Source organism: Sminthopsis crassicaudata, chromosome 3, assembly GCF_048593235.1.
Source record: "Sminthopsis crassicaudata isolate SCR6 chromosome 3, ASM4859323v1, whole genome shotgun sequence".
In the NCBI taxonomy this organism is placed as follows: domain Eukaryota; kingdom Metazoa; phylum Chordata; class Mammalia; order Dasyuromorphia; family Dasyuridae; genus Sminthopsis; species Sminthopsis crassicaudata.
In genome coordinates, this window is record NC_133619.1 from 359,345,660 (window position 1) to 359,361,081 (window position 15,422).

General features: G+C 33.6%; 1 long non-coding RNA gene across 1 annotated transcript in view; it reads left to right on the forward strand.

The window, feature by feature from the left end:
* Nucleotides 1-15,143, forward strand: part of LOC141559560 (uncharacterized) — a 182,916-nt gene extending 167,773 nt beyond the window's left edge. The window contains exon 5 of the long non-coding RNA XR_012487487.1: nt 15,063-15,143. This is a non-coding gene — a long non-coding RNA (uncharacterized LOC141559560). The remainder of the gene's footprint in view (nt 1-15,062) is intronic.
* The last annotated feature ends 279 nt before the right edge of the window (nt 15,144-15,422 follow it).

Consider the following 15,422-nt stretch of genomic DNA (forward strand, 5'->3'; position numbering starts at 1 on the left):
ACTGTATGAAGATATATTCTGATTAAAGTGGATTTCTCACATGTAGAAGATCCAACTCACTTCTAGTTGATCAATGATGGACAGAAACAACTACACCCAGGGAAGGAATGCTGGGAATTGAATGTAAACTGTTAGCACTACTGTCTTTCTACCCAGGTTACTTATACCTTTGGAATCCAATTTTTAAAGTGCAACAAGAAAATTGGATTTACAGACATATATTGTATCTAGGTTATACTGTAACACATTTTATATGCATGGGATTGCCTGTCATCTAGGGGAGGGAGTAGAGAGAAGGAGGAGAAAATTTGGAAAAATGAATACGCGGAATAATATTATAAAAAAATTACTCATGTATATGTACTGTCAAAATTTTTTTTATAATTATAAAATTAATAAAAATAAATAAAGTAAATTGGAAAGAAAAAATTATTTGAATTTACAGAATAAGCAAAAAGAAAAACAGAAAAGCAATACTAAACTAAATGAAACAAAAAAGGAGAATATTATGTGCTCAGCTGAACATCAGGGAGGATTCAAAATATATAACATTAATACAATTTAAGAAAATATATATATATATATATATATATACATATGTATATATATATATATATATATATATTAGTAGAAGAAATTATATTCATGAATGTATGTATTTCCTTGTAAATGGTTCTTTTTTTCTCTGCTGTGCTTCTTATTTACTTTATTCTTTTTCTTCCCTCTCTTTCCTTTCTCCTCACCCCCCCCCTCCAAGCAGGCTATAGTTAAGAAAGGATATATTTATATATACATATGTAGATATATACATACATACATGCATATACACACATAACCAGACAAATATCTCCCTTTCATCCCCCCTATCCCTAAGCAAGCTACAGTTAAGAAAAGTACATATAAGTAGATATATACATGCACACATACATACATTCATATACACAAGCTTTTCCTATACCTGCTGACTCATTAAATTCTGCTCTATAACTTGGGTTACCATTACTTAAATCTCCCCCATCCAGGGATTCCTCCTTTGTCTTCTTCCCACACCCTTTGCTTCCCCATCCATCCATCCCTCCCCCCTTATTTCTTTATGAATTTTGGAAGGTGCTACATCCTTCATGGTATATATGAAGTGTTGCCTATTGAACCCATTACTGATGGGGGTAGGTTTTCAGAACTGCTTGCCTTCTTCCCTCCTCTAAAGCCTCTCTGTCTACTCTTCCTCTGCACCTCATTTATATAACATGATTACTGTTTTTACCTTCATGCTGCCAATCTTTCTTTTTAGATTACACTATTGATATAAATATAAACATAAAGTATACATTTCCCATGTAAAAAAGCATAAACAATTTGTCCATGTTTAAACAGTTTGTCCATGTTGAGTTCCTTAAAATTGTCTTTGATATTGGCTCTTATATGTTAAATTTTCTATTAAATTCAGATTTGTTTATTATTTGTTTTATATTATACCAATTCTTACCCAGTAATCAAATCCTATGTATTTTCCAAAATGAATTCTGGATTTAATCCTGTTAGGAGATTATATATTGACCTGCAATCAGAATAATCACATTGGTCTTTTCCTTAATGACCCTTTATTGTCCTACTTATATCTTTCCCTCCTTGTAAATGAGTAGGGCATTTCCACCCTGATTCTTATTTAATACCTTTGGGTTTTGGTATTTTTCAGGAAATTTCTGTACTCTAACTATTAAATAGATTATAGGATAATAGGATGCAGAATTGAAAAAGACTTTAGAGATGAACTACTCTAACCCTTGCATTTCATAGATGAGAAAACTGATAATTTAAAGCAATCTAAGAGGGAAAACTGAATTACTTTTACCATTTAAAAATATGTTCTTTGGGATATGTGAAGAAATAATATGTAGGTTCTCTCAAAGGACATTCTACATCAAACCATTCTTTAGAGTTGTACAATTGAGTGAAAGATCAAGAGAACACAGACTGCTGATGTTGATTTTATTGACTAAAGAAGATTTAATGGAACAAAAAAAAAGCCATTCTAAAGATGCCTATATTTATGAGTTTTTCATAAATATGATAAGATCATATAAAATTGCATGACAAATGCTCTTTTCAATGATCCCATTATTTTTGTGAAGGGTGGAAAAACAAGGAGAGAGATATGTTATATATACTTATCTAGCTCAAGATGGAAATGGAAAAAGTCCTTTAGGTACTCCAAATGCTGTTCTGTATAAAGGATATTGTGCTATTTTCATCAAAACCTTACATATAAGAACTTTTTGATGACATCTTTCGTTTTCCAAGAATTGCTCTTTTCAATAATCCTATTTTTATTGAGGGGAGGGGAATAATACAGAATTTATTAAATGGAGAGATTTACTGGGACCAAATGGATCCATGACTTGGTCCCAGGGCTGACTGAGACTATAATCTCAAAGAATCCAGCCCTGAATGTCCAATAGAAAGATTTTTTTATAGGATAACAAGAACAATGACTGAATGGGGGAGGTACCTAAATGAGGATAACATAATGAAGAGAGTACTGGAGAGGCTTCTGATATTCTAATGATGTCTAAAATGGATAAAGACCTTTATCCCAGAAAACATTAAGAGGGAATGATTATAACCTGAGGTAGAGTAATTGAATAGGAAAATTAGGGAATCTGGGTCAGGACATTAAAAGAGAACTGTGGCACAACAAGAGATATGTTATCTATACTTATCTAGCTCAAGATGAAAATGGAAAAAGAACTTTAAGTACGCCAAATGCCATTCTTTATAGATGATATTGTGCTATTTTCACCAAGACCTTATATATCAGAAGAACTTTTTGATGAGATCTTTCATTTTCCAAAGGTAATCATTATAATACTGCATACCTTATAATCAAGACATATTTCTATTTCTTTTTTGGACTTTGCTTACAGATGTTGAAGAGTTATACTTTATTTATTTTTTTTTCAATTTGTGTCTTGGGTTTCCCTGAATTCATAATATTTTTTTAAAAATGCTGTTAAGGTCCTTATTTTTATATTCATTCTTCCATCTATACTTCCTGAATGATGACTTTATTTAATATTACATTCTGCCTACTCCTGAAGACAATATTGAAATCTTATGTGATTCAGTTTATATTATTATATGACAGATATTAAGTGTTGTATTCTTTAAGAATATCAGGAGCAGCTCAGGTGAATGCTATAAACTTAAATCTTATCCTAGGAAAACTATCTAGGATGAGATGTGATCACTGACTTGCAAATTTGAGTTTTATATAAATTTCCAAAATAAGCAAAACTGGTATGTCAGAAAGGTCGCAAATTGGGTGAAACAAATATTTCTGCAGACCAGATGTTCATAAAATGGAAGGGCTCCTTTTTTAGGCAAGAAGAGATGATATGCACTATACATATGCCCAACAAACATGTTGGGGCTTTAGAAATGGTATATTATACTATATATATATATATATATATATATATGTATATTTCCAGGTCTTTCTAAATCAACTTGTTCATCATTTTTTATAGAACAATAATATTGCATTATCTACATATACTACAACTTCTTAAACCATTCCCCAATTATGGGCATTTACTCATTTTCAACAAAACAGCTTACAAACATTTTTGCACTTCTGGGTCCATTTCCCTCTTTTATGATTTCCTTGGGATACAGACCCAGTAATGGTACTGCTGGGTCAAAGGATATACACAGTTTGATAAATTTGAACATATTTGTGCTGTATACTCTCATTATTTAACCATAAAGAGAGTAGTTAGGACTCCTTTTCAATCCACTCAACAGAATGAATTATTTGCTATCATGCTAGCTCTTACTTATTACCCAGGAGACTTAAATATAATTACTGATTCAGCCTATTCAGTAGGTGTAGTACAAAGAATTGCCACAGCCCAAATAAAATTTGCAGCCTCTAATATTTATCAGCTCTTTAAGGAACTTCAAGAGCAAGTGAGAAAACATCCAGGCAAGATTTATATCTTGCATGTCCACTCACATAGTGGACTCCCAGGTCCTATTTTTGATGGAAATTCAAAGGCAGATAGCCTTCTAACCATGTTAGCCAGTAGATCTTTATTTCAGGAAGCACAAGAATCTCATTCTAAATATCATCAGGCTGCTTGAGCTTTACGTTTACAATTTGGAATCACAAGAGAGGAAGCTAGGAGCATAGTAAAAAGCTGTACAACTTGTCTTCCCTTCCACGCTCCTACACTCCCTCCAGGGAAGAATCCTCGTGGTTTGAGACCCAATGAAATCTGGCAAATGGATGTGACCCATTATAAATCTTTTGGTCGTCTATCTTTTATCCATGTCATGGTAGACACCTTTTCAGGATTCACATTTGCAGTGCCAGCAGCAAAAGAGACAGCCTAAGTGGTTACTGAATTCCTTATACAAGCATTTGCAATTATGGGTGTGCCACAAGCAATAAAAACAGAAAATGGACCTGCATATACGTCCAAACATTTTACACACTTTTGTGCACAGTATAAGATTTTACATACCACGGGCATACCCTTTAATCCTCAAGGGCAGGCAATAGTAGAGAGAAGAAACAGAGATATTAAGACACTCATCCAAAAACAAAAGAAAGGGGGAGCCACAGGTAGCCCTAGGGAACTTCTAAATTTAGTTCTTTATACCATTAATTTTCTAATTTTTGACAAAGATGCACTGGCTCCAGCAGACAGGTTTTATAACCCACCAGAAGGGCAGTGTCCAGTGCAAGCAGCTCCACTGTCCTTAGATAATCACCAGGTGATGTGGAGAGATCCAGAAAGTGGTGAATGGAAGGGAACAGATTGGTTAACTGCCTGGGGGAGAGGGTTTGCTTGTATTTCTTCAGCAGGAGAAGGAATCAGATGGGTGCCAACGAGTCATATTTGCCTTGTCCCTCAGAGAGAGATAGAAAAAGAGAAAGACCTCAAAATAAAGGAGAAAATCTAAGAAACATCTGACACTGAAAGAGCATGGCTAATAAGAAGACTGTTAAAGAACTTTAAAAACCAGCAGGAATCATTGGATTTCCTAACACAAGATGAGACTAATAGACAATGGACTTATGGACATTTATAAATTCTCAATTTATGATTATTTGATCATGTTATTTGTTATATACTTCTAGCATGTATTATGTTACTATGTTACTATGTGCTTATGTAATTTATGTAATTATGTGTAATACCTCCCATATTGATGGATTTATGTTTCAAGGTCATGACTATCCTATGTTCTAAATCAAAAGAAAGGGGGAGATATTAGGATTACTAGGTGAGAACTCAGGTTATCTGGACAATGACAAGGTGAGAATTCAGGTTGTCTGGACAATTACAAGGTGAGAACTCAGGTTGACTTGACAGTTCTCTGGCTCAGACCTTTGGCTTGGGCCTTTAAAGGGAGTTTACACCTTAAGAAGAGCAAGCTCATTGGTTGGAGTACTTCTTCCCAGAAGCCCTTGCATTATCCCACACCCATTCTCTGGGAGGATAAAAGAGGCAACATTGGGCCTGGACAAGCAGTCTGGACTGGGGAAGGACAAGAGGAGATTCAGAGCCAGGATTCAGGAAGAAGAAGAGGATGGCTGCCAAGTTTTTAATATATCATTTTCTAGTTTTCTCAATAATTTCTGTCAAAGAGTGAGTCCTTATTCCAGAAGGTGGAATTTAGGCTTTTATCAAATACTAGACTGCTATAGGCCTTGATTATTGTGACCTGTGTATTTAATCTATTCCACTGTTTCACCACTCTATTACCTAGCAGTACAAAATGGTTTTGATGAGTGCTACTTTATAATGTAGTTTTAGGTTTGTCACTGATAAGCCACCATCCTTTGTATATTTTTTTCATTAATTCCCTTGATATTCTGAAGCTTTTGTTCTTCCAGATGAATTTTGTTATTACTTTTTCTAGTTCTATAAAATAATGTTTTGGTGATTTGATTGGTATGGCACTGAACAAGTAGACCAATTCGTTATATTAGCTCAACCCTGCCATGAACACTTTATTTTTTCCCCAGTTTTTTTAGATCTGACTTTATTTGTGTGAAAAGTGTTTTGTAATTTTATTCATAAAGTTCTTGAATTTGTCTGGGCAGGTAGTATTTTATTTTGTCTAATGGAATTTCTTTTTCTACCTCATGCTGATGAGCTTTGTCAATAATATATAAAAATGCTGATGATTTGCATAGGCTTATTTTATACTCTGCAACTTTGTTAAAGTTAAAATTCCCCAACAGGTTTGAGGATGATTTTCTAGGATTCTTTAAGTATATCATCATATCATCTGCAAAGAGTTTTATTATCTGATTGCCTATTCAAATTCCTTTAATTTATTTTTATTTTCCTATCATTAAAGCTGATATTTCTAGTAAAATAATGAACTATAGTAATGATAATGCTCAGCTAGATGGGAATGCATCCAGATTCTCTCCATTATAAATAATACTTGCTGTAGATTTTGAGACTGACTGCTTATTATTTTAAGAAAAGTTTCCTTTATCCCTGTGCCCTCTAGTGTTTTTATAGGAATGGGTACTTTTTTTATTATAAGCTTTTTCTGCATCCATTGAGATTATCATATGATTTCTGTTGGTTTTGTTATTGATATGGATGATTATGATAATAGTTTTCTTGATATCAAAAAAGCCATGCATTCTTGGTATAAATACCACTGGTCATAGTGTATCTTCCTGCTTATAAGTTGGTATAATCTCTTTCTTAATATTTTGTTTAAAAGTTTTGCATCGATATTCATTAGGGAGATTGGTCTGTAACCTTCCTTCTCTGTTTTGGCTCTTCCTACTTTAGGTATTAGTGCCACATCTGTGTCATAGAAAGAATTTGGCAGTAGTCATTCTTTACCTATTTTTCCACATAGTTTGCACAGTATTAGAATCAATTCTTTAAATGTTTGGTAGAATTCACTTGTGAATCCATCTAGTCTTGGAGATTTTTTCTTAACAAATTCATTAATGACTTGTTCAATATCTTTTTCTAAATTTGGAATATTTAAATTGTTTCTTTCCTCTTCTGTTAACCTGGGAAATTTATATTTTTGTAAATATTCATCCATTCCATATAAATGTCAAACTTGCTGCCATACAGTTGGGCAAAATATTTTCTACTTACTGCTTTAATTTCATTATCATTGGTGGTAAATACAATCTTTTCATTTTTGATGCTAGTGATTTTTTTTTCTATTTCTTTTTTTCTAATCAAATTTTCCAAAAGTTTATCTATTTTGTTGATTTTTTCATAAAACCAAGTCTTAGTTTTATTTATTTATTAGTTCAATAGTTTTCCTAGTTTCTATTTTATCAATCTCTTCTTTGAGTTTCAGAATTTCTAATTTGGTATTTAATTTGGGGTTTTTAATTGTAATTTTCTAGGGTTTTTTTTTTGTCATATACCTAATTCATTTATCTTTTTTTCCCCATTTTATTCATGTATCTATTTAGAGATATAAAATTTCTTCTAAGAACTGTTTTGTCTGTATGTACTAGGTTTTGGTATATAATCTCATTATTGTCATTTTCTTGAATAAAATTATGGCTTGTTTCTGTAATTTGATGTTTGACCCACTCATTGTTTAGAATCAGATTATTTAATTTCCAAAACAATTTTTTGTTATTGTTGTTTTTATTTTTGCTGAGGCAATTGGGGTTAAGTGACTTGCCTAGGGTCATACAGCTAGGAAGTATTAAGTGCCTAAGGTCAGATTTGAACTCAAGTCCTTCTGACTTCAGGGCTAGCACTCTATCTACTGTGCCATCAAACTGCACCCTCCAATTGGTTTATAACCTATCTTTCCCATACCATTTATTGAATATAATTTTTATTACATTGTGGTCTGAAAAGAAAGCATTTACTATTTCTGCCTTTTTTGCACTTGATTGTGAGGTTTTTATGCCTAAATTACATGGTCAATTTTTGTGTAAGTGTCATGTATTGCAAAGAAAAAGGCATATTCCTTTCTATACTTATTCAATTTTCTCCAGAGTTTTACCATATAGAGGTTTTCTAGGATCTTATTAAACTCCCTAGTTTCTTTCTTGTTTGTTTTGTGGTTAGATTTGTCTGATTCAGAGAGGGGAAAGTTCAGGTCCCCCAGTAGAATAGTTTTACTGTCTACTTCTTCCATTGTAATGCTGGAGAAACTGAGTAAGATAGAGATCAGAGAAGAATTTAATAATTTATTTAATGAAGAGATTTATTGGGACCAAATGGATCCATAGTTTGGTCCCAGGGCTGAATGAGCCTGTTATCTCAAAGAATCCAGCTGTGAATGTCAGATATTAGATTCTTTTATAGGGTTATAAGAATGATGACATAATAGGAAAGGTACCTGGATGAGGATGACCTAATAGGGGGAGGAACATAGGATGACGATGACATAATGGAGGCAGGCACCTAGAATGACATAATGGAGGGAGGTACTGGCGAGGCTCCTGATAGTCCAATGATGTCTAAAATGGATAAAGACCTTTATCTCATCAAACATTAAGAGGGAATGATTATAGCCTAAGGATTGGTGCTCTAACCACCTGGCTACCTAGCTGCCCCCTACAGTATAGTTTAACAAGATGTACTTTCCTTCCTTATCACTTTTAATAAGATCTGTTTTTGCTTTTGCTTTATCTGACACCAGAATTGTTCTCCTTGCTTTTCTTTTTATTTCAGCTGAAGCTTAATAAATTCTGTTCTAGCCTTTTTACTTTTCCTCTGTGTGTGGGTCTTTGTGTCAATTGTGTTTCTTCTAAACAACATTTTTTGTTTGTTTGTTTGTTTGTTTTTTGCTGAGTCACTTGGGGTTAAGTAAGTTGCCCAGGTTCACACAGCTAGAAAATATTAAGTGTCTGAGGCCAGATTTGAACTGCACCAACTAGCTGCCCCCTAAACAACATATTGTAGGATTCTGTTTTTTAATCTACTCTGCTATTTGCTCCTGTTTTATGGGAGAGTTCATCCCATTCACATTCACATTTATGATTACTACCTCTGTATTTCCCTCCATTCTGTTTTTTCTTTCCCTGCATATACTTTTATTCTTTCTTTTCACCCTGTCCTTAGTCTTGTGTTTTTGTTTTTTTTTTGTTTTTTTTTTTACCCACCTCATCCACTCTTACTTCTCTCTTCTCTTAGTAGTGCTTTTTTTTTTAATCCATTCCACCCACTATTTTGTCTTCTATCAACACTTCTCCCACTTCTCTTACCCTTTTCCCTTGTGTTTCTGCTGTCTCTTCTATCCTGTCCTTCCCTTTTCTTTTCCTCTTTTTTCTTCTTAAAATGATTAGATAAATTTCTATAGCCAGCTGAATGATTAAATTGAATCATTCCCTCTTAGATACAAAGCTGATGAGATCAAGCTTCAGACAGTGCTCATCCCCTTCTTTCCCTCATTTATAATAACTCTTTTGCATCTCTCCTTGCAAACTCATTTTCCCATTATACTTCCACTTTTTTCTTTTCTTTCTTTTTTTTTTTTTTTTTTTTTTTTTTTTGCAGGACAGAGCTTTTTCTATCCCTAATTTTTTTTTTTTCCTTTGATTTTGTCACATCAGAGTTCATTCACAACCTTATCCTCCATCCACAGATATTCTTTGTCTGCCCTAGTGGCACATATAGTTCCCAAGAGTTATAGATAGTGTTTTACCATGTAGGGATGTAAACAGTTTTACTTTTAAATAAAATATATTTTCCACTGTTCATCTTTCTATGTTTCTCTTGAATTACTTTGTTCGTAGATTAAAATTTTCTATTTGTTTTTTTTTTTTCAATAGAAATGATTGAAAGTCCCTTATTTCATTGAAGCTCCATCAACCAACCTGAAAATGATGCTAAATCTAATTAATTTTTGATTGTAACCTTAAGTCTTTTGCTTTTAGAAGTATGGTATTCCAGGAGGGGAAAAATTAGAACAAAAGGCTTGGCGATTGTCAATGTTGTAAAATTACCCACGCATATATCTGGTAAATAAAAACTATTAAAATGTTAGGAAAAAAAAAAAAAAGAAGTATGGTATTCCAGGTCCTGCAATCCTTTATTGTAGAAGCTGCCAGATCCTGGTTAATCTTGGCTGTTGCTCTTTAATATTTGAATTGTTTTTGTCTGGTAGTTTGCAATTGTTTTCCTTGAGATTGTAGTTTTGGAGTTTCACAACTTTAGGGTTTTCCTTGTGAGATGTATTTCCAAAGGTGATAGATATTTCTTTCAATTTCACCCTCTGTTTCTAGAATGTTGGGGCAATTTTCATTAATTATCTCTTGTAGAATGCTATCTAGGCTAATTTTTTTTGGTCATGGCCTTCAGGTAGGCCAATACTTTTTTGATCTGCTTTCCAAGTTGACTATTTTTCCAATGAGGTATTTTATATTTTTCCCCATTTTTTCATGCTTTTTCATTTATTTGACTGATTCTTATTGCCTCACAAAATCATTAGGTTCCATTCCCTCTGTTCTAGTTTTAAATGAGTGATTTTCTTTAATTGTCTTTTGCATTTTCTCTTCCTTTTGGCTAATTTTACTGTTTAAAAATTTGCTTTCTTCACAAATTTTTTTCTTTCCTTTTCCAAACTGTTGACTCTCGTATACATATCTTTCATTTTCTTTTTTTTAAATATAAGTTAAATCCAATATATGTATACATATTTATAAAATTATTGTGTTGCACAAGAAAAATCAAATCAAAAAGAAAAAAAAAAAAAGAGAAAACAAAATGGAAGCAAACAAGAACAGAAAGATGAAAGTCATATATTGTGATCCACACTCAGTTTCCACAGTCCTCTCTCTGGGTGCAAATGGCTCTCTTCATCACAAGATCATTGGAACTGGCCTCATCAATTGAATTGAAAAAGAGCCTCATCAATCAGAATTAATCTTCATACAATCTTCTTGTTCCCATGTACAATGATCTCCTGGTTCTGCTCACATCACTTAGCATCAGTTCCTATAATCTCTCCACACCTATCTGAAATCATCCTGCTGATCATTTCTTATAGAACAATAATATTCCGTAACATTCATATATCATATTTTATTCAGCCATTCTCCAAGTGGCTGGGCATTCACTCAGTTTCCAGTTTGTTGCCACTACAAAAAGAAATGCCACAAACATTTTTGAATATGTAGTTTCTTTTTCCTCCTTTATGATCTCTTTGGGGCATACACCCAATAGAAACATTAATGGATTAAAGGGTATGCACAGTTTGATAATTTTTTGGGCATAGTTCCAAATTGCTCTCCAGAATGGTTGCATCAGTTCATAACTCCACTAATAATGTATTAATGTCCCAGTTTTCCCTCATCCTCTCCAATATCATCATTATCTTTTCCTGTCATCTTAGCCAGTCTGAAAATACTTTTCATTTTCTTTCTCATTTTTTCTTCTTCTCTTTTATTTGCCTTTTGAAGTCTTTTATGAGTAGTTCCAATAGTCTTTTGGAGCTTGACATCAATTCATATCATTCTTTGAGATTTCTTCTGTGCACATTGTGTCCTTGTCTGGGTTTATGTTTTGCTCTGCTCTGTCACCATAATAGCTTTCTGTACTCAAGACACTTTTCTGTAGAGAGCCAAAACTCTAGAGAAGTATACTTGAAACAAGGTATTAACAGTAGAATTGATGAGATAATGGTTCCCTAGTTCACACATATTCAGTAATTATGTAATTATATTGTAATTATTATATAATTCAGTAATGATGTAATTATAATAGGGTATTTTAACTGGGGACGAAGTCAGATTCTGAGGGAGATTGGTTGAGACTGGCAGATTGTTAGATTGCTGGATGAGACTGGGTAAAACTATGATACACAGAGACTGTGTAAGAGACAATAAAGACTTTGGACTCTATATTCTTGTCATTCTTGTGGTGTCTATCATGCTGAGAACAAGGCCCTTCAGGAGGACCTACAGAAAGCTAGCATTTTTCTGTTTCTTGCTCATTTTCTTTCCTTTCCTTTTAATATTTCCTTTTTTTTCCTTTCTTTTACTTTTATGGTTGACCTCTTCTCTGGGAGTAAAGGGGATACTGTACCAAGCTGCGTGTATAGTTCTGAGCTTTGGCTTTGAGTACAATGGCCCCTTGTGTTGGCAAGGGAAAGCTTTGGCTGCTCTTTTTAGGAAACAGCCTGTTTTTCCAGAGTTTGCCTTTTGAGCTAGAACTGGAGGCTGCCCCACTGTTATTCTCTTCAACTATGCCAGAACTTAGGGTCTTTGTTGCTGATTTTTTGTGACCCTCTCTCTGGCTTTCCAAGAGTCTATCTGACCTGGGCTGAATACCCTTTGCACCCTAGTGAGATTGATTTTTTTGAAGTTTTTCTATTCTAACTTCAACTGAAGAATGATTTTATTCCATCAGACTCTGTTCAGAGGCTTGGTTTCATGTGGTTCTCAAGAGAAACTGGGAGAGTTAGGGCAGCTTCCTGATTTCACCATCTTGGCTCCACTCTTAGATGGTATGATTTCAAAGAAGAATTGCAAAAAAAGAGATATCTTCTTTACTTGCCTGGAGCTAGGACAAAGATAATATTTCATATATCTTTGTTATCTCTCTTATGCATACCTTTTATTTTCTTTTTTTAATATAAGTTAAATCTAATATATGCATACATATTTATAAAATTATTGTGCTGCATAAGAAAAATCAGATTAAAAAAAAGAAAGAACCAAAATGTGAGCAAACAAAAACAAAAAGAATAAAAAATGCAAAGGAGATAGGTAGAATGTGTTTGGAAAGGGAGGGATAACAAGGAAACTAACATTGCTAATCTTAAGCTCAGCAAAGTAAATTTTTTTTGAAAGATATGGATTGGTGCAAATAAATGATTTGTTAGGAATTGTTTTATATTTTCCCACTATTACCTTTAATAATTTATATTTCTATTTCCATCTCTCAAGGCACAAAAGGTTATCAACACATAGGGTACCTAAAAATACTTTCTCTCCTTTCAAAAACATCATGGAATTAAATAAAAGTTGGTTTCCAATAGTGTCTGTCATGTGGGTATGTCCATACACTTGGGTTAAAATCTATGACTTTTCAGATGAAGGTGGCCTAGATGTACCTGATCTAAAGCTATATTATATAGCAGCAGTCACCAAAACCATTTGGTATTGGCTAAGAAATAGACCAGTCGATCAGTGGAATAGATTAGGTACAAAGGACAAAAAAGGGTACTCTATAGCAATCTAGTGTTTGACAAACTCAAAGATACTAACATTTGGGATAAAAATTCATCATTTGAAAAAAACTGTTGGGAAAACTGGAAATTGGTATGGCAGAAATTAGATATGGATCCACACTTAACACCATATACCAAGATAAGATCAAAATGGGTTCATGATTTAGGCATAAAGAATGAGATCATAAATAGATTAGAGGAACAGAGGATAGTCTACCTCTCAGACCTGTGGGGAAGAAGGAATTTATGACCAGAGGAGAACTAGAGATCATTATCGATCACAAAATAGAAGATTTTGATTACATCAAACTAAAAAGTTTCTGTACAAACAATACTAATGCAAATAAGATTAGAAGGGAAGTAACAAATTGGGAAAATATTTTTACACTTAAAGGTTCTGATAAAGGCCTCATTTCCAAAATATACAGAGAACTGACCCTAATTTATAAGAAATCAAACCATTCTCCAATTGATAAATGGACAAAGGATATGAACAGACAATTCTCAGATGATGAAATTGAAATCATATCCACTCATATGAAAGAGTGTTCCAAATCACTAATGATCAGAGAAATGCAAATTAAGACAACTCTGAGATACCACTACACACCTGTCAGATTGGCTAAGATGACAGGAACAAATAATGATGAATGTTGGAGGGGATGTGGGAAAACTGGGACACCAATATATTGTTGGTGGGGTAGTGAAAGAATCTGGCCATTCTGGAGATCAATTTGGAACTATGCCCAAAAAGTTATCAAACTGTGCATACCCTTTGATCCAGCAGTGCTACTACTGGGCTTATATCCCAAAGAAATACTAAAGAAGGGAAAGGGACCTGTATGTGCCAAGATGTTTGTGGCAGCTCTTTTTGTAGTGGCTAAAAACTGGAAAATGAATGGATGTCCATCAATTGGAGAATGGTTGGGTAAATTATGGTATATGAATGTTATGGAATATTATTGCTCTGTAAAAAATGAACAGCAGGATGAATAAAGAGAGATTCGGAGAGACTTATAAGAACTGATGCTGAGTGAAATGAGCAGAACCAGAAGATCACTATACACTTCAACAATAATACTGTATGAAGATATATTCTGATGGAAGTGGATATCTTCAACATAAAGAAGATCCAATTCACTTCCAGTTAATCAATGATGGACAGAAACAACTACACCCAAAGAAGGAACACTGGGAATTGAATGTAAACTGTTAGCACTACTGTCTTTCTACCCAGGTTACTTATACCTTTGGAATCCAATACTTAACGTGCAACAAGACAATTGGATTTACACACATATATTGTATCTAGGTTATACTGTAACACATGTAAAATGTATGGGATTGCCTGTCATCTAGGGGAGGGAGCAGAGGGAGGGAGGGGAAAATTTGGAAAAATGAATACAAGGGATAATGTTATAAAAAAAATTTACTCATGCATATATACTGTCAAAAATTTTATAATTATAAAATTAATTAAAAAGTGCAAAAAAAATCTATGACTTTTTACAAATCAATAGACCTCTTTATGCCTCAGTAACCCATTATGCTTTTTTTTCTTATGAACTCATTAGTGGGAAATAGCTTATCAGCTGCTTCCTATGAAATTTATCTTTCTAAAGGGATACTACAGTACTTTCATAGTTTTCCCATTGCATCTCAAAAAGGAAGGTGAATAAGTGACAACTTTTTCTTCCATACAAGATGAGGAATTTGCCAGGTATTTGAAGAGTAACTTTTTAAAAAGTTTACTAAGCTCTTATCTTTTGAATATTGGTCCTTACCTTTAGAGAGAGGGCTTTGTAGATCTTTCTAGTTCTGTCAAATTAACAGATAATACTTTCCTAATACTCTGAAATTAGGTGTTTACATCCTCATTAAACTGTTTCCTGGAGGAAGGAGGATACCAACAAAGCCCAACAGCCTGCAGCAGCAAGGAACAGACTGTCCATTTTAGTTCCCAGGTAAGCAACAAGCTGCATACCATCTGGATTCTAAGTCAAATCTACCTCCATTTCCTGAGAGAGAATATTTTCTCTATAAATACAATGCAATGCTACCCTTAAGCAATTTCACATCCTGTATATGGATTGCAAACTGCTACAAAGGCAACAATCCTCATTGAAAATAGAACAAGAAAAGACACTGGTCTCCAGTATAATTTTACCCAACTTTCTCCCCTGCTTCTAACCCTAAGGATTTGATTTTTAATATGTCTGCTA